Genomic DNA, 24045 nt, shown 5'->3' on the forward strand with positions numbered 1-24045 from the left:
GGCTGCAATGTATTATGTTGCAGACTTTTCAGACGAGGAGTAAGGTTCGTTAGGTCGTTGCCGTGCAGCTCAGCTATGCCATTGGAGTTGATGGACTCACTTTATCTTCCAAGCCTTCCGCTGTTATCATATTAGATGGCCTTAAGCCATATTTATTGTAATAAGATCTCTTTTGAGACATCCGATGTGATAAGTGTGTGATTGCTACTCTCTTATAAATCCTTCGAGTACTGTGTGTGTCAGCATTACCGATCCAGGGATGACACTGAAGCACAGAGACTTGACCGTTTAAGGTCGGGTCGCTACAAAGATGGTATCAAAGCACACACTGAGTGTAGGACACGACCACTAAGATAAAACCATAGGTCCCTCTTCTCTACTCACTTCTGACTCCTCTCCATTTTCTACTCTTTAGGATGGCGGAGATGAAGAACAAGTTTGCACAACCGGAGGAAGAATCACCTTTTGGGCGACACTTGAAGGAATTCACTAGGTCTTGAACATTAGAATACCAAGCTTCACCGGGACATACAACGCCACTTTACCCGAAGAGGAGCGATGGATGATTCAAGTTCACCGGGACATACAACGCCAGTCACTAAACCTATAGAATTTTCCTTCGACGCGCCAACCTGGAGTTTAGGAAAGAGTATGGCAGCTCACATCACCATGGGACGCATTGGAGAAGTATATCACAAGGATCTTAAGGACACTATCTACCAGATATGTGGGCGCCGAGACAAGCAATGGGAGATGGTCAGCACCAGGAAGGATAGATCAATTGCAGCTTTCATCCAGGAACTAAACCCACACATTCGACGCCAGGAGAATCAGATGTGCACGGACATGATAGGTTTGAAGAAAGCGAAGACAAGGATCATCGAGCTGGAAGAAGAAGCTAAGTCTACACGCGATGGATATGAGGAGGAAATTGCAACATTACTGGAGAAGAATGACGCCTGATTAAGAAGATCAGAATATTCATGGGAGACCCCACTCCAGTAGAAGAAGATGAAGAACCCAAGGAGATTCGTCTGGAGGACTACATCATCATCGACGACACCGACTCCGACCCTAGTGATGATGAATTTGAAGACGAAGCTGGAGCAGATATCATGGAGTCTTCCACCGATCAAAATTTCTAGATGACCACCCAATGATTAGTAGTATTCCCCCATGTATTCAGCAGTAGTTGAGCACTTTTGCGATAGTTCGAGACCGCTTGTATGCCCTTGCTTGATTGATTGAGTGAAATGATTGTGTTTGTCTCATGTGCATATGGGTAGTGCTTTCTCATTAGACTCCCTTTTCTATTCTGATCTCTTCCCTCTAAACCCATCAAATGCCTTCGAGATGTAACCCCGGAATTGCCTTCCCGTCGGAGCTCACTCAGTTGATCCAGCAGCAGAACACCTTGATGCAATTGCTCGTTCAGAACCAGGGTGACAACAACAACAACAACAACAACAACAACAACAACAACAACAACAACAACAACAACAACCCGCCGCCAGTGGACAACCTAGCCCGTTTTCTAAGGTTACAGTCGCTGGTGTTTTCCAGTAGCACCGAGCCTATAGTTGCTGATGATTGGCTACGTCGTATTGGAAGGGAGTTGACCACCGCAGATTGCACAGATGCTGAGAAGGTGCACTTTGCCGCACATCAATTGGATGGACCAGCAGCCTCATGGTGGGAGAATTACACGACCACTTTCCCCATAGCCAACATCACTTGGGACCAGTTTCAGCAAGCTTTCCGCACAGCCCATGTCTCAACTGGAGCCATGAATATGAAGAAACGTGAGTTTCACAACTTACGCCAGCGGAACCGTACTGTGGCTCAGTACGTGGATGAGTTTAGCAAGTTATCTCGCTATGCCCCTGATGACGTGGCCACAGATGCCGCGAAGCAGGAGAAGTTTATGGAAGGGCTGAATGATGAGATGAGTATGCAGTTGATGGTAGCAACCTTCAACAACTACCAGGAGTTGGTAGATAAGGCTCTTATGATTGAAGGGAAGCAGAAGCAGATTGAGAGCCGAAACAGGAAGTATGGACAAGGGAGGTATAACTCAGGAGCTCAGCAGAAGCCTCGCCTAACCCCGAACTCGGGAGGACTTGTTCATAACCATGGAGTTCATAACCACACTAGAGGAGGATTGCATAACCACAATGGTACTAAGAATGGGAATGGGAACAGAGCCAATATGTAACACCCCGGATGTAACTTTCCCAATTTATACTCCAACTCTTGCCGTTTCCGGCGTTAAGTTATATTTATTTCCTCGGGTTCGGGGTTTGTCTCCGTGTGTTGTTGTCGTTGTCATGCATCTCATATCATGTCATCGTGTGCATTGCTTTTTCATACGTGTTCGTCTCATGCATTCGAGCATTTTCCCCGTTGTCCGTTTTGCATTCCGGCGCTTCGTTCTCCTCCGGTGGTCATTTCTAGCTTTCTTTCATGTGTGGGGATTAAACATTTCCGGATTGGACCGAAACTTGCCAAGCGGCCTTGGTTTACTACCGTAGACCGCCTGTCAAGTTTCGTATCATTTGGACTTCGTTTGATACTCCAACGGTTAACCGAGGGACCGAAAAAGGCCTCGTGTGTGTTGCAGCCCAACACCCCTCCAATTTGGCCCAAAACCCACCTAACTCTACTCCATCATCTAGAGCGTTCGATCACGATCGCGTGGCCGAAAACCGCACCTCATTTGGACTCTCCTAGCTCCCTCCACCTCTATTTAAAGATCACTCCCCGAAATTTTCGGGCAAACCCTAGATCTCTCCCTCACCTCGCGCACCGGACAAAAATTTCTGCCGACGGACATTGTCCGGCGGTCCCCGCCGCCGCCACGTGTCGCCTCCGCGTTCGTCCGCCGCCGCCGCCACTCCCGCCGGCCCGCCAGGCCCGGGGCGGGCCCTCCTCCTCCACCGCCTGGGCCGAGCTGCCCCGCCGCCAGCCTCCCTCCGCGCGTCACCCCGCCGCCGCCTCCTCCAGCCCGGCGCCGCCCGCCGCCGGTGCGCCTCACCGCCGTCCCGCTCCGACTCCGGTGGACGAGCCCGCTGCGGCCACCGCCGCACTCGCCCGCGCCGCCTCCTCCTCCGGCCGCGCCGCCCACTCCGCCGCCCGGCCGCGCCCCGCACCACCCCGGCCATCTCCTCCTCCTCCGGCCGGCATGCCGCGTCAAGTCCGGCAAGGCTCCGGCGAGCTCGGATCCCACCTCGGTTCGCGTGCCCGCCGAAACCCTAGACCTGAGGGTTGTTTTTTTCTAAGTCCCTGATATTTTTCAGTCCAAGTGCTCATGTTCGTAGCTCCGTAACTTTGCATCCGTAGCTCCGATTCATGCATATAGCATATCAAAATGTTCATCTCAGAGAGTACATCATTTCGTTCCATTGCATCATTTTCATTTGAGCTCATCTTGACACCCGAAATGCTGTTAGAAGAGGGCTACTTGAGTTAATTGTCAGATCTGCTGCTCCGTTTAGGTTTTTGTCATTTTTGTCATGATTAATGTGTGCATGATATGCCCTGATGCTCTACATGTGTTTTGTTAAGGGTTTTGTCATCTTTCTAGAGGTGCAACCCATGTATTTTTGTGATGTGTGTGGTGACTTGTGCAAGCTTGCAAAGTGGTGCACTTGCTAAGTCTGTTTTCAGGGACTTAGTAATTTCACTAAGTCCTGGAGCTGTTTATCTCATGATGCCATATGTTCTTGTTGTTTCCTAGTGATCCGTGCCTCTTTTGAGGATGATCAGTAAGGATGTTTTGTTAATATTGTAGTGCTCTATCCATCCATGCCTTTGTTTGCAATTATGGAGAACCCTAGCTTGAGTCAATCGAGCTCTACTTTTGCTACTTTATGAATCTGGGCAGATTGTCAACTTGTTTGCAATTTTGCCGGTGATGTTGTAGTTGATCCATGCATGCTATGCTATTGTTCTTGCCATATCTAGATTTCATTTTGTGCCTTCTTGATGGGTGTATGCTTTTATTGCCATGACTTGCACCGTAGTGAGTGCATCGAGCTCGTAAACATGCCTACTTGAGTTATATTTCAGCATGTGTCAGTTTTCACTAAGTCTGAAAACTGATTATGTTTTTGCTATGTTGACGTGCTTGCAATTGCATTTTCCGATCCCTTTTGGCTCAAGGTCACTAAGGGACTTTTGTTAAGCTCTTTGAGTAGCTCCATGCCATGCTTTACTTTGCCATGTTCAGGTCCTGTAACATGTAGTTTTGTGGCTCCGAAGAGGCTACCTGATCTGAAATTCCAGACAAGTGTTGATTTCACTAAGTCTGAGATCTGTTTGCCATATGCATTTTTGCCATGCTTGTTTGAACCTGTTAATGGATGAATTGGCCATAGCTCAGTGCTAGACTTTTGTTAAGCATCTTGTGTGCATCCCTGCCATGTATTTTGTTGTCATGTTTGGTTGCTGTAGCATGTTCATCTCATTGCATTTAGATGGCTACTTGCTGTAAATTGCAGACCGGTGTCATTTTTGAATCGCTTGCCATTTCCAAACCGTAACTCTGATTCCGGCGTTCTTTATATCGTTTTCAGGCGATTTCATCTCATCTTTCCAGTGGAACACTTGGTTTTCCATGTTGAGGCCAGGTTCATGCATTTCCTGTCATATCTTGCATTTTGCATCCCGCATCGCATCCCGCATAGCATATCATATTTGCGTTGTATTGCTTGATCCTTGCACGTGGTTGATTGTGCCCTTGTTGCTTGTTTGTCTTGTTTGGGTAGAGACGGGAGACGAGTTCTCTAACGAGGAGCCCATTGAGTTTGCTTTCGAGGATCCAGTCAACTCTGACAACTGTGCAGGCAAGATGATCATACCCTCAAAATCACTACTATCTTCGCTATGCTAGTTTGCTCGCTCTTTTGCTATGCCAATGCTACGATGCCTACCACTTGCTTTCAAGCCTCCCAAATTTCCATGTCAAACCTCTAACCCACCATTGTCCTAGCAAACTGTTGATTGGCTATGTTACCGCTTTGCTCAGCCCCTCTTATAGCGTTGCTAGTTGCAGGTGAAGATTGAAGGCCGGTCCTTGTTGGAACATTTATTTACTTGTTGGGATATCATTATTTTGCTATGTTATATTAATGCATCTATATACTTGGTAAAGGGTGGAAGGCTCGGCCTCTCGCCTAGTGTTTTGTTCCACTCTTGCCGCCCTAGTTTCCGTCATATCGGTGTTATGTTCCCGGATTTTGCATTCCTTACGCGGTTGGGTTATAATGGGAACCCCTTGATATTTCGCCTTGATTAAAGCTTTTCTAGCAATGCCCAACATTGGTCTTACCATTTGCCACCTAGCCTTTTTTCCCTTGGGTTTCCGGAGCCCGAGGGTCATCTTATTTTAGCCCCCCCCCCTTGGGCCAGTGCTCCTATGAGTGTTGGTCCAAACTAGAGTCCTGTGCAGCGGCCCCTCGGGGAAACTCGAGGTTTGGTTTTAGTTGTATGGAGCGCTCATCTGAGTGTGCCCTGAGAAAGAGATATGTGCAGCTCCTATCGGGATTTGTCGGCACATTCGGGCGGTGTTGCTGGTCTTGTTTTAACCTGTCGAAGTGTCTTGAGTAACCGAGATACCAGGTCTGATCGGAACATCTTGGGAGGAGGTCTATTCCTTCGTTGACCGTGAGAGCTTGTCATGGGCTAAGTTGGGACTCCCCTGTAGGGATTTGAACTTCCGAAAGTCGTGCCCGCGGTTATGGGTAGATGGGAATTTGTTAATGTCCGGTTGTAGATAACTTTAACCTTAACTTAATTAAAATGAATCAACTGAGTGTGTTACCGTGATGGCCTCTTCTCGGCGGAGTCCGGGAAGTGGACACGGTGTTGGAGTAATGTTTGCGCAGGTTGTTCTCTAGTTTCTCGCTCGTGCTTTGCCTCCTCTTCTCGCTCTCTTTTGCGAATAAGTTAGCCACCATACTTGCTAGTCGCTTGCTGCAGCTCCACATATATTTACCTTGCCTTACCTATAAGCTTAAATAGTCTTGATCGCGAGGGTGCGAGATTGCTGAGTCCCTGTGGCTCACATATTACTATTACACCAGATGCAGGGCCTGATGATTCCGCTCCAGGAGACGTGTATGAGCTCAAGTGGGAGTTCGACGAAGACTCTCAACATTACTATGTTTCCTTTCCCGATGATCAGTAGTGGTGCCCAGTTGGGGGTGATTGGGACCGTGTCGCATGTTGGGTTCTCTTTTATTTTGGCGCCATAGTCGGGCCATGAGTGTTTGGATGATGTAATGTTATTTTTGCACTTGATTGACGTGGCGAGTGTAAGCCAACTATGTTATCTCCCCTTTATTATTTATATTACATGGGATGTTGTGAAGATTGCCTAACTTGCGACATATGCCTTCAATGCGATTATGTCTCTAAGTCGTGCCTCGACACGTGGGAGCTATAGTCGCATCGAGGGTGTGACACAATAACAATCAGAACCCCCCCAATCCAGCCACACCCGCCAAAAGAGATCTAAGTCACGTTACTTGCTTCAAGTGCGGGAAGACTGGACACTATGCCACGGAGTGCCCTGAAGGAAAGAATGGAAACGGAAATGGGAGCGCTGGAAGAAACCCAATCCATTCAACAAAGGTCAAGTGAACCACGTTAACGTGGAGGAGGTTGAAGAGCAGCTGGATGCGGTAATAGGTAAGTTTTTGGTTAAGTCGTTTACCGCTCTTGTTCTATTTGATACTGGTGCATCGCATTCATACATATCAAGGGGATTCGTGGATAAGTTTAAACTACCAACCCAAAACCTTAGGACCCCTCTCTTAGTGAGTTCACCTGGAGCCGAGTATATGGCTAGTCGATGGTGCGACCAGATACCCCTAACCATTGTCACCCATGTTTTTCCGTCCGACCTAATTATCTTGGAGTCACAAGGATTGGATGTGATATTAGGCATGGACTGGATGTCAAAGTATGGAGGAAGTATTGACTGTGCTAGTAAGTCGATTTATCTCACCACCCCAGAGGGAAAAAGGATTAAGTATGTATCTAGGCATGTGCCTAGGAGGAGCCAAGTGAATACCCTCATGGGAGTTGTTCAGGAGGAAGTGCCTGTAGTGAGGGACTACCCGGATGTTTTTCCAGAGGAGTTACTAGGCATGCCACTGGATCGAGACATCGAGTTTTTGATAGAGCTACTGCCAGGTACCGGGCCAATATCCAAGAGACCCTATCGGATGCCCGCGAATGATCTGGAGGAAATTAAGTAAAAGATCAAGGAGTTATTGGAGAAAGGATACATTCGAAGGAGTTCATCACCTTGGGGAGCCCCAGTGCTTTTGGTTAAGAAGGATAAAACCCTAAGAATGGTTGTTGATTATCAGGCCTTGAATGAAGTGACGATCAAGAACAAGTACCCACTGCCGATGATCAATGATCTGTTTGATCAGCTACAAGGAGCTAAGGTGTTTTCGAAGATCGATTTGCGATCGGGATACCATCAGTTGAAGATTAGAGAGAAAGATATACCAAAGACAACATTCACCATGCGTTACGGATTATATGAGTATACGGTCATGTCGTTTGGACTAGCTAACGCCCCTGCCTATTTCATGAGCATGATGAACAAGGTATTCATGGAATATTTAGACAAGTTTGTTGTGGTGTTTATTGATGATATTATGGTATACTCGAAGAATGAAGAGGAGCACAAGGAGCATTTGTGATTAGTTCTTGAGAAACTTAGGGAACATCAGTTGTATGCCAAGTTTAGCAAATGCGAGTTTTGGTTGAAGGAAGTCGGATTCCTTGGACATATTATACCAGGATAAGGTATAGAAGTAGACCCCAGCAAGGTTCAGTCAGTCACTGAATGGTTGGCACCCACTTCAATTAGCGAGATCCGCAGTTTTCTTGGACTCGCAGGATACTATCGGAGATTCATTGAGAATTTTTCCAAGATTGTGAAACCAATGACGGAGTTATTGAAGAAGGATACTAAGTTTAAATAGACGGAAGATTGCGGGGCAAGTTTCCAGGAGTTGAAGAAACATTTGACTACAGCCCCAGTGCTGACACTGCTAGATATACATAAGGATTTCCAAGTGTATTGCGACGCCTCTCGCTTAGGACTTGGAGGTGTGCTTATGCAGGACAGAAGAGTTGTTTCGTATGCCTCACGACAACTAAAACCTCACGAGTTGAACTATGCCACTCATGATTTGGAGCTAGCAGCAGTAGTGCATGCATTGAAGACTTGGAGACATTACCTTATTGGAAACCATTGTGATGTGTACACGGATCATAAGAGTTTGAAGTACATCTTCACACAGAAGGAGCTGAACCTTAGGCAGAGGAGATGGTTGGAGCTTATAAAAGATTACGACATGAAGCTGCACTATCATCCAGGAAAGGCCAATGTCGTAGCAGACGCCTTGAGCCGAAAGAGTTATGCTAATATCCTAGAGACTATGGGATTGCCAAAGGAGTTAGCACAGGATATCATGGAACTTCGATTAGAGATTGTTCCTAGAGGTTTTGTTGCAACAATGGAAGTTCAGTCGACATTGTTGGGTAAGATTCGGGAAGCTTAGAAGGATGACAAGAGAGTGTCGAGATAAAGGATAAGATGAGCAAAGGAAAGGCCAAAGGTTTTTGTGAGGATGAGCATGATACCTTATGGTTTGAGGACCGGACATACATGCCCAATGACCCAGAGATCAGGAAGTTAATACTTCAGGAGGCTCATGACTCACCATACTTGATACACCCCGGAAACACCAAGATGTATTTGGATTTGAAGGAACGTTTCTGGTGGACGGGTATGAAGAAGGATATTGCCGAGTATGTAGCCGTATGTGATGTATGTCAGAGAGTGAAGGCAGAGTATCAAAAGCCGGCAGGACTGTTACAGCCTATGCCGATACCGGAATGGAAGTGGGATAAACTTGGCATGGACTTTATCACCGGATTGCCCAGGACCAAATCAGGATATGATTCCATATGGGTAGTAGTTGATCGCTTGACCAAAGTGGCTCACTTTATCCCAGTGAAAACCACTTATACAAGTGCGAAGTTGGCCAATATATATATGTCCAGGATTGTATGTCTGCATGGAGTTCCAGGTCCATCGTATCAGATAGAGGAACACAGTTTACCTCAAAGTTTTGGCATCAGTTACACTGGACCTTGGAAACAAGACTGGAGTTCAGTACAACGTTTCACCCGCAGACGGATGGACAGACAGAGAGAGTCAATCAGATTCTGGAGGACATGTTAAGAGCCTGTGCACTAGATTATGGATCTAGTTGGGATGACAATTTGCCTTACGCAGAGTTCTCATACAACAATAGCTACCAAGCCAGTTTGAAGATGGCACCGTTCGAAGCCCTGTACGGACGAAGGTGCAGAACACTATTAATGTGGGATGAAGTAGGAGACCGACAGTTGTTTGGACCAGACTTGATCAAGGAGTCTGAAGAGAAGGTTAAGCTGATTCGTGATAGACTGAAGATTGCTCAGTCCAGGCAAAAGAGTTATGCAGACTTGAAACACAAGGAGGTAACCTATGAAATTGGAGATAGCGTATATCTGCGAGTATCACCCTTGCGAGGAGTGAAACATTTTGGAGTTAAAGGAAAGTTAGCCCCGAGATTTGTAGGACCGTATCGTGTTTTGGAATGGATGGGAGAAGTTGCCTACAAGTTGGAGTTACCTGAAGGACTGTCAGGAGTTCATGACGTGTTCCACATTTCAGAGTTGAAGAAGTGTCATGCTGAGATGGTCGTTATACCGTTAAGAGATACAGTACCCTTGGAGGCAATTCAGTTGGACAGTGATTGGACTCATGAGGAAAAGCCAGTTAAGATTCTTGAGTTTGCCAGCCGAGTCACCCACAGCAAGGTTATCAAGTTTTGCAAAGTTCAGTGGAGCCACCACACCGAGGATGAGGCCACCTGGGAACGAGAGGATGATCTACTCAAAGACCACCCACACCTATTTTCTAGCCAACCCAAATCTCGAGGGAGAGATTCATCTTAAGGGGGGGTAGGTTTGTAACATCCCAAATTTTCAATTTGGAATGTTATACATAGTCATTCTTGCATATCATATTTTATTGCATTTTCGTTTTGCAATCCTCGAAATCCTAAGCAACTCAAGGACCCTCGGAGAGAGTTGGGGATTTTCCTGGTTTCCATATTTGATTTTTATCAAATAATGAAACGAGGATTTTTGATTTTAATTATTTTCTCCTCGAAAAGTATTTCATATTAAAATATATGAGAGGAGATAATATGACTTCTCCAAAATAATTGAAATATTGGAGGAAAAATATTAAAATCATTTATTTTTATTTGGATTTTATTTGCATTAGAAAAATTGCACGTTTTTGAAATTGCATTTTAGGGCCAAGAAAATGTTCATCTCGTCCTAAATATTTTATTTAGACGATGAAAATTTGTTTTGGCATTTTTAGTTTTTTATTTTATTTTCTAGGATTTACTTTCTATTTGGTGGAATTATTAAAAAAAACTTCTAGCGCCTGACCGGGCCAAAGCCCAGCCGAGCCAGGCCGGCCCAACCCCGCGCCGCCGCCTCCCTCGCGCGCGCCGCCTTACGCGGCACAGACGCTGAGGAGAGTCTGAGCCGGACTCCTTCCCGGGTGCCCCCTCGCCCAAGCATGCCGCCGCCGCCCCCGCCCCCTTTATATAGCCGCCGCCCCGCCCCCTAGCCACCACCACCGCAAGCCGCCAGCCCAACCGCCGAGCCCCGCCCCGAGCCGCGTCGCCGCCTCTCGTCGCCCGCGCCTTGCAGCCGCGCCGCTGCCGCCGCTTCGCCGCCTCTCGTCGCCCGCGCCTCGCAGCCGCGCCGCCCCCGCCGCTTCGCCGCCCCGCGCCGCCGAGCTACCCCGCCGCTCCGCAACCTCGCCGCCCGAGCCCCGCCTCGCCAGAGGTACCGCGCCGATCCGCCGCCGCCCAGTTTTTTTAGAAACCGTTTCGGTTTTTTTAGAAAACCCTAGTTCTTTTTTTAGATCGGTTCGCCGGTTTTCCCCGGTTTTTCAATTTAGTGGACGTTCGTCTGTACGTTCGTTTCAACGAACGGTTTTCGCTCGTTAGTCACAGATAACGAACGCTCTTTCATTAGCCTGTTCGTTAGTTTTCTTTTATCAGATTTTTCCGCGATTATTCTCGATTGCGATTTCTGATCCGATTTTTGTTTCGGTTTATCTTTTCGCTTGTTAGTCGGAATCAGGCGATTCAAGCGCCTAGATCTTCGTCTCGAGACCCTCTTTCCGCTTAACCAACTTGAACAAGATTTTGGTACTATAAAATTTGACCTTAGTTCAGATTAGTAAACGGATCTTGTTTCCTTCGCCGTTTAAGTTTCGTTGCTCCGTTTGATTTGATTCTTTTTGCAAACCGGAGTTCTTAAGTTGAAATTTCCGGTTAGATCTTCTTATTTGAGTTTTACCTGTGCTTCTTTGATTGTTGCTTATGTATGCTATTGTTTGTTTGCGATAGAATTCCCGGAGTGCGAAGCGTGTTATTTGGAGTCTCTAGGTTACGCGGATCGTCAGCAAGGCAATAACACTTTGATCGTATCCCTTTATCACCCAGTTTTTATGCATTAGTTCCAATCCTCAAATATTGCATGATTAGGATGTCATTAACTTGTGGGTTGGGAAGTAGTTGATGAGGTAGAACCTATTGCCCTGTTACATTCAAACCCTTGGGAGTTACTTCTACGCGTTGCTTATACTTCTATGCTATGCTCGTAGACGTGGTTTGCGTGAGTGAAATCCATGACAGATGTGAGATTGATAATTAATGGTTTAACTTAAGGTGGCAATTTTAATACACATCTGGGTGGATTGAGGCACGTGGAGTACCCAGTGTTGCCTGTATTTTTGGAAATCCCGGAGTACCCGTGTGATCTTCCTATGGACCGCCACCCAGGCTCAAAGGGAACTGAGATGATTCATGCTAGAAACTTCCGTGTGCAGCCACAAGCTATTATGGGTTCTAGCATAGTTGAGTAAGTTACGTGAAGCTCTTGAAGAGGTAGATCAACAGGTAGTGGGTTTGTAGGTTTGGTATGGTCTACCCGGAGTAGAGAGTTAATGTTTCTGAAAGATTGTGTCTCGGTCATCCGTTTCTCAAACACCATGTAGTGCGAGAAATCCAACGGAGGCGATCAAGTCTTGTGGGGAAAAGTGCGCAAACCTCTGCAGAGTGTACAAACTAATCATGGTTAGCCATGTCCCCGGTTATGGACAATCTTGAGTATCTAGTACTTGGAGTATCTTAAGTATCTCATCACTCTTAATTAATATTGTTGGGTTGTTAATCACTTTAATTGGGATTGAGTTGGAGGAACCTTATAAATGATGTTTCAACTACCATGTTAGTAAATTTAAAATCTATTCCTTTGTTGTAGGAAAAAAATTGCTTTTCGCAAAACTGTAACCATAGAGCTTTCCACCAACCAAATATGCATGTAGTGATAGCATTATTCTGTTCATGCTCTACCGTGTTACTTTGCCAGCATATTCCATGTGCTGACCCATTTTCGGGCTGCAACGTATTATGTTGCAGACTTTTCGGACGAGGAGTAAGGTTCGTTAGGTCGTTGCCATGCAGCTCAGTTATGCCGTTGGAGTTGATGGACTCACTTTATCTTCCAAGCCTTCCGTTGTTATCATATTAGATGGCCTTAAGCCATATTTATTGTAATAAGATCTCTTTTAAGACATCTGATGTAATAAGTGTGTGATTGCTACTCTATTATAAATCCTTTGAGTACTGTGTGTGTCAGCATTACCGATCCAGGGATGACACTGAAGCACAGAGACTTGACCGTTTGAGGTCGGGTCGCTACAAAGTTCCCCTTCTTTGCTTTACCCTTTTTTCTTGAAACCGGTGGTCTTGTTGACCATGAACACTTGATGCTCCTTCTTGATTTCTACCTCTGCAGCCTTTAGCATTGCGAAGAGCTTGGGAATCGTCTTATCCATCCCTTGCATATATTGTTCATCATGAAGCTCTTGTAGCTTGGTGGCAGTGATTGAAAAACTCTGTCAATGACACTGTCATCAGGAAGATTAACTCTCAGCTGAGTCAAGTGGTTGTGGTACCCAGACATTCTCAGTATATGTTCACTAACAGAACTATTCTCCTCCATTTTGCAGTTGTAGAACTTATTGGAGACTTCATATCTCTCAATCCGGGCATTTGCTTGAAATATTAACTTCAACTCCTGGAACATCTCATATGCTCCATGACGTGCAAAACATCGTTGAAGTCCCGGTTCTAAGCCGTAAAGCATGGCACACTGAACTATTGAGTAGTCATCAGCTTTGCTCTGCTAGGTGTTCACAACATCTGGCGTTACTCCAGCAGCGGGTTTGTCACCTAGCGGTGCTTCTAGGACGTAATTCTTCTGTGCAGCACTGAGGATAATCCTCAAGTTATGGACCCAGTCCATGTAGTTGCTACCATCATCTTTCAACTTAGCTTTCTCAAGGAACACATTAAAATTCAACGGAACAATAGCACGAGCCATCTATCTACAACAACATAGACATGCAAAATACTATCAGGTACTAAGTTCATGATAAATTAAAGTTCAATTAATCAAATTACTTAAGAACTCCCACTTAGATAGACATCACTCTAATCATCTAAGTGATCACTTGATCCATATCAACTAAACCATGTCCGATCATCACGTGACATGGAGTAGTTTTCAATGGTGAACATCACTTTGTTGATCATATCTACTATATGATTCACGCTCGACCTTTCGGTATCAGTGTTCCGAGGCCATATCTGCATATGCTAGGCTCGTCAAGTTTAACCTGAATATTCTGCATGTGCAAAACTGGCTTGCACCAGTTGTATGCGAATGTAGAGCTTATTGCTACCTCTTGAGCACTGCGTTGGTTTTCCCTTGAAGAGGAAAGGGTGATGCGGCAAAGTAGCGTAAGTATTTCCCTCAGTTTTTGAGAACCAAGGTATCAATCCAGTAGGAGACTACCCCCAAGTCCCTCGTACCTACACAAACAAATAAGAACCTCGCAACCAACGCGATAAAGGGGTTGTCAATCCCTTCACGGTCACTTACGAGAGTGAGATCTGATAGAGATAATAATAATAAGATAAATATTTTTGATATTTTTATGATATAGATTGAAAGTAAAGATTGCAAAGTAAATAGATTGGAAACTTATATGATAAAAGATAGACCCGGGGGCCATATGTTTCACTAGTGGCTTCTCTCAAGATAGCATAAGTATTACGGTGGGTGAACAAATTACTGTCGAGCAATTGATAGAAAACTGAATAATTATGAGAATATCTAGGCATGATCATGTATATAGGCATCACGTCCGCGACAAGTAGACCGAAACGATTCTGCATCTACTACTATTACTCCACACATCGACCGCTATCCAGCATGGATCTAGAGTATTAAGTTCATAAGAACAGAGTAATGCATTAGGCAAGATGACATGATGTAGAGGGATAAACTCAAGCAATATGATATAAACCCCATCTTTTTATCCTCGATGGCAATAATACAATACGTGTCTTGCTTCCCCTGCTGTCACTGGGAAAGGACACCGCAAGATTGAACCCAAAGCTAAGCACTTCTCCCATTGCAAGAAAGATCAATCTAGTAGGCCAAACCAAACCGATAATTCAAAGAGACTTGCAAAGATAACCAATCATACATAAAAGATTTCAGAGAAGAATCAAGTATTGTTCATAGATAAACTTGATCATAAACCCACAATTCATCGGATCTTGACAAACACACCGCAAAAAGAGTTACATCAAATAGATTTCCAAGAAGATCGAGGAGAACATTGTATTGAGATCCAAAGAGAGATAAGAAGCCACCTAGCTAATAACTATGGACCCGAAGGTCTGTGGTAAACTACTCACACATCATCGGAGAGGCTATGGTGTTGATGTAGAAGCCCTCCGTGATCGATTCCCCCTCTGGTGGAGCTCCGGAAAAGGTCCCAAGATGGGATCTTTTGGGTACAAAAGGTTGCGGCAGTGGAAATAGGGTTTCGGGGTGCTCCCGGATGTTTTTGGGGTATATGGAGGATAGTAGCATTTTCCCTTTTTATTTTTTATTTTTTTTTATTTTTTTGGGTCCTTTTTTTATTTGGCCTTTCTCTTTTTTTATTTAGGACAATTCTCTATTAATGATGATCATCACACTTCTATTTATTTACAACTCAATGATTACAACTCGATACTAGAACAAAATATGACTCTATATGAATGCCTCTGGCGGTGTACCGGGAAGGGCAATGAATCAAGAGTGACATGTATGATAAATTATGCATGGTGGCTTTGCCACAAATACGATGTCAACTACATGATCATGCAAAGCAATATGACAATGATGAAGCGTGTCATAAATGAAATGGTGGAAAGTTGCATGGCAATATATCTCGGAATGGCTATGGAAATGCCATGATAGGTAGGTATTGTGGCTGTTTTGAGGAAGATATAAGGAGGTTTACGTGTGATAGAGCGTATCATACAACGGGGTTTGGATGCACCGGCGAAGTTTGCACCAACTCTCAAGGTGAGTCATAAAGAACTAACATAATTATTGCAAAAATCTACAAGTCATCAAAACCAAGCATTGCACGCATGCTCCTAGGGGGATAGATTGGTAGTAAAATACCATCGCTCGTCCCCGACCGCCACTCATAAGGAAGACAATCAAATAACACCTCATGTTTCAAATTTGTTCCACAACGGTTACCATACGTGCATGCTACGGGACTTGCAATCTTCAACACAAGTATTTCTCAAATTCACAACTACTCAACTAGCACAACTTTAATATCACCATCTTCAGATCTCAAAACAATTATCAAGCATCCAACTTCTCATAGTATTCAACACACTTTTTATGATAGTTTTTATTATACCCATCTTGGATGACTATCATATTAGGAACAATTTTATAACCAAAGCAAATTACCATGCTGTTCTAAAGGACTCTCAAAATAATATAAGCGAAGCATGAGAGATCAATAATTTCTATAAAATAAAACCACCACCGTGCTCTAAAAGATATAAGTGAAGCACTAGAGCAAAATTATCTAGCTCAAAAGATATAAGTGAAGCACATAGAGTATTCTAATAAATTCCAATTCATGTGTGTCTCTCCCAAAAGGTGTGTACAACAAGGATGATTGTGGTAAACTAAAAAGCAAAGACTCAAATCATACAATACGCTCCAAGCAAAACACATATCATGTGGTGAATAAAAATATAGCCTCAAGTAAAGTTACCGATGGAAGAAGACGAAAGAGGGGATGCCTTCCGGGGCATACCCATGCTTAGGCTTTTGGTTGTCCTTGAATTTACCTTGGGGTTCCTTGGGCATCCCCAAGCTTAGGCTGTTGCGACTCCTTATTCCATAATCCATCAAATCTTTACCCAAAACTCGAAAACTTCACAACACAAAACTCAACAGAAAATCTCATGAGCTCCGTTTGATTAACGAGGTAGTCAAGTAGAGGCATACTAGTGACACTCTGTTTGTCTATGTATTCACACATGTACTAAGTTTCCTGTTAATACAATTCTAGTATGAATAATAAACATTTATCATGATATAAGGAAATATAAATAACAATAACCTCTCTATGTATTATTGCCTCTAGGGCATATTTCCTTCAGTAGCAACCATGCTAAATGATGATAACAATAACCTCTCTATGTAGGGGCATGTGGTTGAGGAGGTCAAGCTCATGTTGGGCACGCGGAAAGAGTGGAATGTAGGGTGGGCTTATCGAGAAGCAAACTCCCCGGCGCATGCAATGGTAAAGGAAGGAGTGACGAACGATCTTGTAAAGTGTGCCTGCATGTGCCACCTGATTGTATTATGCATGTAGTAGCTTATGAAATTCCTGGACCTAATGAATAAACAAAGTGAAGACTTTTACTCTAAAAAAGGTGTTGCGGAGATGATTAAAATTAATTACTAAATATGTGAATTTGATGTGATACAATATTGGGGCAATTTGGCCCATTGATGATGATGAATACATGGCTGAGATACGATGTTTCTACCTCAAATCATTTGTTTAGTAGTAATGAAGATAAAGATAGAGATTATTATCGAGTTAAATACACTAGAGGTGCCCTAACTTGTCCAGTGCGCTCATTTTGGTGCCTAAAGTTGTAAAATACACAAAACTGATGTTATAACTTATCCTATGATGCAAATACGGTGCCTCTGTATGTATTTAGGCGTCTGTTCTACCTGCGTGACATGTCAACAAGCCATGGGTAACATGTCAATGGTTGGCAGCCAATGAGGTGTCAGGTGACTTGCGCGTGAGATTTTTTTTCAGAAAACTTCCGCATATTTTATTAATTACATAGGAAAGGTCAAACATGGGTCCCACGTGTAGTACGAAAATAACACAAAAAACAAACCGTGTTGCCGATGGATTTTGAACCAGGGACCTCCAGCACTAGTAGAAAATGGAGCTTTAAAACTGGTTCGTAAGGGCCTTTAGTGCCGGTTCCATAACCGGCACTAATTGGTGGGCACTAAAGGCCCCCCCCCCGCTTTAGTACCGGTTTGACACGAACCGGCGCTAAAGTGGCGTGAGCTCGCGCCCTGGTATGGGGGACCTTTAGTACCGGTTGGTGTTACCAACCCGTACTAAAGGTTTTTCTTTGAATTTTTTTTTGAAAATTTTGGAAAAAAAATTTGATTTTTTTTTCGATTTTTAATTTTTCTGAATTATTTGGTGATTTAGTCTCTAATCACCTCTCTTAACTGCTCAAGTGTGGATCACTCATTCCAAATCATCTAACTTCCCGACCGGTCACCCATCCCTCTCACTATTCCAGCGCGAGCACGCTTAATTTTCGGGTTCTATTCTCCTTCGTTTCCAAGTCTGCGCTTGTTGTTTTCCTGACAATAGTAAGATGCCAATCCTATTAACCCTCAGGAGTTTAGCTTGAGCATGAAGTCACACATTTCACTGTTTGAGTTTGAAACTATTATTCTAAAAAACAGTAATTATTTAGTAACACTAATATTTCTTGAATAAGTTTGACCATAGTTTGACCACAGTTTGACCATAGTTTGACCAGATTTGACCAAAATTCAAAAAATTGAAATAATTATTTAGTAACACTAATATTCTTGAATAATTATGTAGTAACATTAATACTTCTTGAATAAGTAGTTTGACCAAATTTAACAAAAAACATTTAAAAAAACTTAAATTTGACCATATCTTTTTTTCCTTTTGGAATTTGAGGATTCTAAAAAATTGCAAACAGGCCGTAGGCGGTCTCCATCGGATGCGGATTTTCGTGCTGAATTTTTTGATATATTATACGTTTTTTCCGACATCGTATGCAAAAGTTATAGCCGTTTTACATTTTCCCTACACTTTTTGCAAAACATGTCCAAATTTAAGTTTTCAAATTTTCCTAACTAGTAGATGTAGTAATATAACTACCTCTCGAAGGATTTTATTTTTTGAAGTTTTTATCATTTTCTTTTGATTTTTTCAGAACTGAAATGGTGACACACGGGGGGGGGGGGTAGAGTTTGAAAATTGCCCTATAGTGCCGGTTTGTCTCACAAACCGGTACTATAGGTCAGACCCCTTTAGTACCGGTTCGTGGCACAAACCGGTACTAAAGGTTAGCCCTGTAGTACCGGTTTGTGACACGAACCGGTACTAAGGGTGATCGTGGGGCCCCGGCCTGACGCCAGCCTGCCATCACCCCTTTAGTACCGGTTCGTGGCACGAACCGGTACTAAAGGTTCAACACGAACCGGCATTAATGCATAGCCGTTCGAACCGGCACTAATGGTACCATTAGTGCCGGCTCAAATTCAAACCGGCACTAATGTGCTTCACGTTTGACCCTTTTTCTACTAGTGCAGGTTAAAAAGAACTAGTGGCTAGGGCACCACCTGAGGCGGTACTATGAGCACTAATGAAGCTGGTGCATTTGTTAACGCGTTGATAGTTTAGATGATAGATGATCGACCGTGGTTAAAAATATACTACATGGAATAGAACTGTAGTAGAAGAGTGTTCATTCATAAAGTAGAGCAAGTGAAGTAGTTTCATCTATGCTAATAGCTAATAGGTCTACGGTTTCGCTATTTCACAGTCGAGTGTTTTACAATTGGGCATCATTCAATTTTGTGGCCGTTCAATCTTGCACGGAGATTCACGCTGGGAGGTGTCTTTTTTAGGGCGTTTTCCTTTTCTGTTCCTCACTGGTGGCGTAATAGTTTCCGGGCCAAGCCGTTACTGCTCAAGTGCCCATCCCCTAGGCCCTAGCCCTCTGTCTCCTTTTTTTCCATTTCTGTCCTTTCGATTCCTTGGCGATTTCCTTGTCCACCATGGTGATTCCCAGCTCCTTCTCTACTGCAGCTTGATTTCCGATCCAGTTTCTTGTGGTTTTGGTTGGTTGTTCTCGTCTGCTCTCTTTCCCCACTGGATTTCTTCTAGATCTACTGGTTTGATTCGATTCCCCCGGTGTTTGATATAGACGTACGTGTACGTGTACTCGTAGCGGTGTATTTTCTCTGGCGATTCTTGTTGTTCTTGTAGTGGTAGGTGCATGGATGTAGCGGTGAATTCGTTTCCCCTATTGATTTTCTATGTGCTGGCCTAGGCGTCTGATCTGCTGGATCTAGTGGTATTGGTAGTTTTATTCCTGATCGTTCATGTTATGTAGATGTAGGTCCTTAGCTCCTTGCTCTTCCCCTGTTGATTTGATATCTGCTAGCCTGGGAGTCTGATTCAGAGGGTGTTTTGGGGGTTTAGATGTAGGTTCCTTGGTTGCTTGTTTCTGTATGTTCGTGTGATGTAGATGCAGGTGCTTATTTCAGTCCTTTCTCTAAATTTCCTTTGCCTTGGTCGGTTGATTTTGCTCGTCAGTGTGATGTAGAAGTCGGCGGTAATGGTCAATCCTTGCTCCTTGCTCTGAATTTGGTTCACCAGTCATTTTTTATTATGATGGCCCTTGTGATGTGGATGCATGTCCTAATTGTCAATCCTTGATCTGAATTTAGGTTCAAGTGATGTAGAGATGTACTAGTAATTTAGGCAAACCTCCCTCGTCTGAAGTCAGGTCCTTAGTCATGTGAATGTTCTTATTCATTCTATTTTGGTTCTGCATGTATTTGGTGGTTTGTGTTGTATCTTCAGCTATTTTTTGTTCATGAATTTCTCTGCCATAGTACTTCTATAATGAGGTGTTGGTACTTTAGATGCTATCTCCTTATTAGGTTGCGTAATTTTCAGTTTTGGTGTTGTGCAATTTCAGTTTTTCACTCATTCTGTAGTATGGTTTGGTACAGTCATGTCAGTGTTGTTGTATCCTCATATATTTGATGCTTAGGGTTTTGTGTGTGTTATATTTCAGGATCATGATGAGAATGAACTTCTCTTTCATGTAATGGTTTAGATGAGTCACGGTCCTGTTCGCTGCCAGTCTTTTTCCCTTCCCGACTAGATGAATAAAATATTAATTCCATTCGGGAAGGTGAGGAAGGGCGGCGTCGGCTTGACCATGTCTTCTGTCTTAGTCGTTTCCGAGACTAAGTTTCTCATTCAATGGTGAGGTGTTTATAGAAAGCAAGGCCTCGCTCGACGAGTCATGTAGTCATAGGTTTGAGTTCCCTAATCAGTAGTGTAAGTTCCACAAGTAAGTACTGTAACTTCCATTTGAATTCCATTAGTTTGCAACGTTTTTGAATTTGTATCACACTGGTGAGTTTCCTAGTTTTTTAGTACTGCAAGTTCCATAGGCAAGTACTGGAAGCTTCCTAGTTTTGCAATGCCCACTTGCACTTTTAGAACCTAACATTTTGGGTTTCTCTTTGCTGGATTTGTATTGAATCCAGTTTACCATTTGAAAGTCTAAATGGATATTACTGAAACTAAAGTGTAATCACAATGTTCTAATCTCTTAAATGCATGTGTTTTTATTAGAAATCTGGTGTAATTTTACTGAAATTTGTACTGTGAGCACAATGTATGTTTCAGTGAAATTTTAGTGGAATTATTATGTGCATTTTCAGTGGAATTATAGTGCTTTTGAATTGTAATTACAGTGGGGATTTCAGTGTAATTACAGTGAGTATTTTAGAGTAATCACATTATCTTTTTAGTTAATTTACCCCTCAGGATGTTTGGGTTTTGTCATTGTTGGTGCATTCACTTTAGAACAATTTATTTTCTTTTGTTAGGGTTATTGGTATACTCGTACTTTATTTCTGCCCATTTGTGTAAGCAACCTTAGTTGTGCACATGATTTTCTAGTATATGTAATTTCAGCAATTTGGTAACTGTATTTTCAGTGTTTTTAGGCTTATAGCTACTATAAGTTACTACTTTGGAAATGCTCTTTTTTTTGCACTGTACATGCTAAATATTGTGGTTATTCTATGTCCCCAGTGCTTTTATGCAAACTGACCAGTTTAGTGCCGTGGAATAGATAGATTATGTGATCTCTGCAAATTTTCTGGTGATTTTGCAGGTGCTTAGGGTTTAGGGTTTCCATACTTCAATAGCCTCTCTGATTTGGTGTTGTTCCCTTGTTATTTCTTTCCACCGGCTCTCCATGTACTAACAGTTCCAGAGCTCATGAACTATTAGATATTGTTGTACTGTTCTTCTTCATATAATAAAGATCGGCCAATGGCCCTTCGAGATTTTGCAGGTGCTTGCACATCAAAGATGTGCAATTAACTAGGAGTTGAAAGTGCTCAAATAATGTGTATTTTTTCTAGTGTATTTCCATTGTGTTCTTTGCAGTCAATGTATAATTACAGTGCATTTCAGTAGAGTTACAATGCTTTTTATTTGTAACTAGAATGGAATTTCAGTGCAATTACAGTGGAGATTTTAGTGGATTTTCTAGAGTAATCGCAGTTTACGTCACAATGTAATTATGGTGAATTTTTAGTCTCACTACAGTGGGCATTTAAGAGGATTTTGAGAGATATTATACTGCATTCCATTGTATTTTTCGCAGTCAAATTGAACTGCAATTACATTGTCTTTTACGGTGTAAGTACAATGTTTTTTCAGTGTAAGTACAATGTATATTCAGAGTAATTACAGTGTATGTAATTTTTCAGTGGATATTCAGAGTAACACGCTGTATGTAATTACTGTGAATTTTCAATGTAATTACAATGGGCATTTAAGTGGAATTTCAGAGTTATTAAACTGTATTTCCAGTGTATCTTTGTAGTTAAATTGAACTGTGATTACACTGTTTTTTTATAGAGTAAGTGTTGTGCTTTTTGACTGGGATTTTCAATGTAATTACTCAGTGTGTATGTTCATTAGGATATTCTGTTTGGGATGTGAGCATGTGGGCACACATGCTACTAAACTATCTGGTTATCCCTTGCCTAATTCATGTGGGTTTCGTATATAGTGTGTGCTTTTTTCTTCCACTATCTAGTTTGCTCTGGCTTTATTTGTGCTTTACAATGTTACTGAACTGTCCAGTTCATATTTCCTCTGTTGATTTATGCATTACATCTGCTGTTTTCACATGACCTGGCAAAAATTCTCTCTAGATCTTCAGAGCTTAGAAAATTCACTAGGCATCAAAGTAGGGATTGGAATTGGAGAATCTTCAGAACTGAGAAAATTGGGACCCCTCCCCTGGCTTTTTTACTGTCCAGGCGTAATTGTGGTCTACTTTTAAGAAACCGGGTCTAGGGCATCAAACCCGTTATGGTCCAGATGGGATTTTAGGTTGGGTCGTTTCAGTCCTGATTCATAAATGCGCTGATTTTGTTGTTCGTTGACATACATACAACCAAAGGTGGAAATAAAGGGCATACACGTGTCAGCTGCCTATTTGGTGCAAAATTTGATTGTAATCCAATTGAATTTCAGTCGAGTGTCAAATAGATTCTCATGCGCGGGACACCCACTGCAGTCCACTGACATGTGGCTCATGGCCAGGTTGGCATGCCAGGCAGGTAGGACATACACCAAATACGTATGAAGGCAATGTATTTGCATCATAGGACAAGTTATAACATCAGTTTTGTTTATTTTATAACTATAGACATCAAACTGATCACAAACAAGTTAAGGCATCTCTAGTGTATTTAACTTATTAGTATCTCACAATCACAACTTTTCCTTCAATAATAGTGGAGTAGAGATGTGTAATTTTTGATAATCCGTAGCAAATCAAGCTAGTTTATATACTGTTGCATTAATAGTGAACCAGTGGAATTTGGAATTAGCGTTTTTCTTTTTGCATCGAATTAGCGTTTTTTTTGCGGGGTAGAATTAGCATTGGGGTTCGATTTCGTGTACGGGAGAACTTCTCACAATGAATAGTACCGGACCACAGCTGACGTCTTTTAGGTGACGCAATATATGTTCACTACGGTTCAACAGCTTGCCCACGTGCATGTCCAAGGGCCGAGAGCGATCTCTCCAACGTGTCAACGGCTGACCATTCGCTGAATTTAGTTTGTAGAGCCCAAATCACGTCAAAACACCAGCCATATGCCGACATCAATTAACAAAAGCAGGCTATTTTGGATTTTCTTGACCTGGGCTTTTGACCTGTTGTCATCACACGCGATTCCCTAAGAAAAAGCACACGCGAATTCGGTACTTCCTTTGGGCTGGCTTTTCAGCGACCTACGCGTGTCCCTTGTCATCACACATGAGTATTTTCCACCACTACAACACGCAAAAAAAAGAGAGACAAAAACTCTAACCTAAAATTTTAAAAGTGCCCTCTCAAAAAAATAATTAAAAAGTGTGCGCGCATGATCTAACATAAACGAGCTGCCGGCTCGTGACCGCGTGATCGCCTCGCGCGAGCGCCAGGTGCCGCCTTGTCTGATGCCTCCCACCGCGTGGGCGTGGCCTCGTGAGCGAGTTGTCCTTATCCAAACCAGCGTGGGGCCCACACGTAAGCGACTAGATGGAGATCATGGGCGGCAGTTTCGAAACGCGAGCCGTTTTCTCCCCCATTTTCT

The sequence above is a fragment of the Triticum aestivum genome, chromosome 3A (genome assembly GCF_018294505.1).
Source record: "Triticum aestivum cultivar Chinese Spring chromosome 3A, IWGSC CS RefSeq v2.1, whole genome shotgun sequence".
Lineage (NCBI taxonomy): Eukaryota > Viridiplantae > Streptophyta > Magnoliopsida > Poales > Poaceae > Triticum > Triticum aestivum.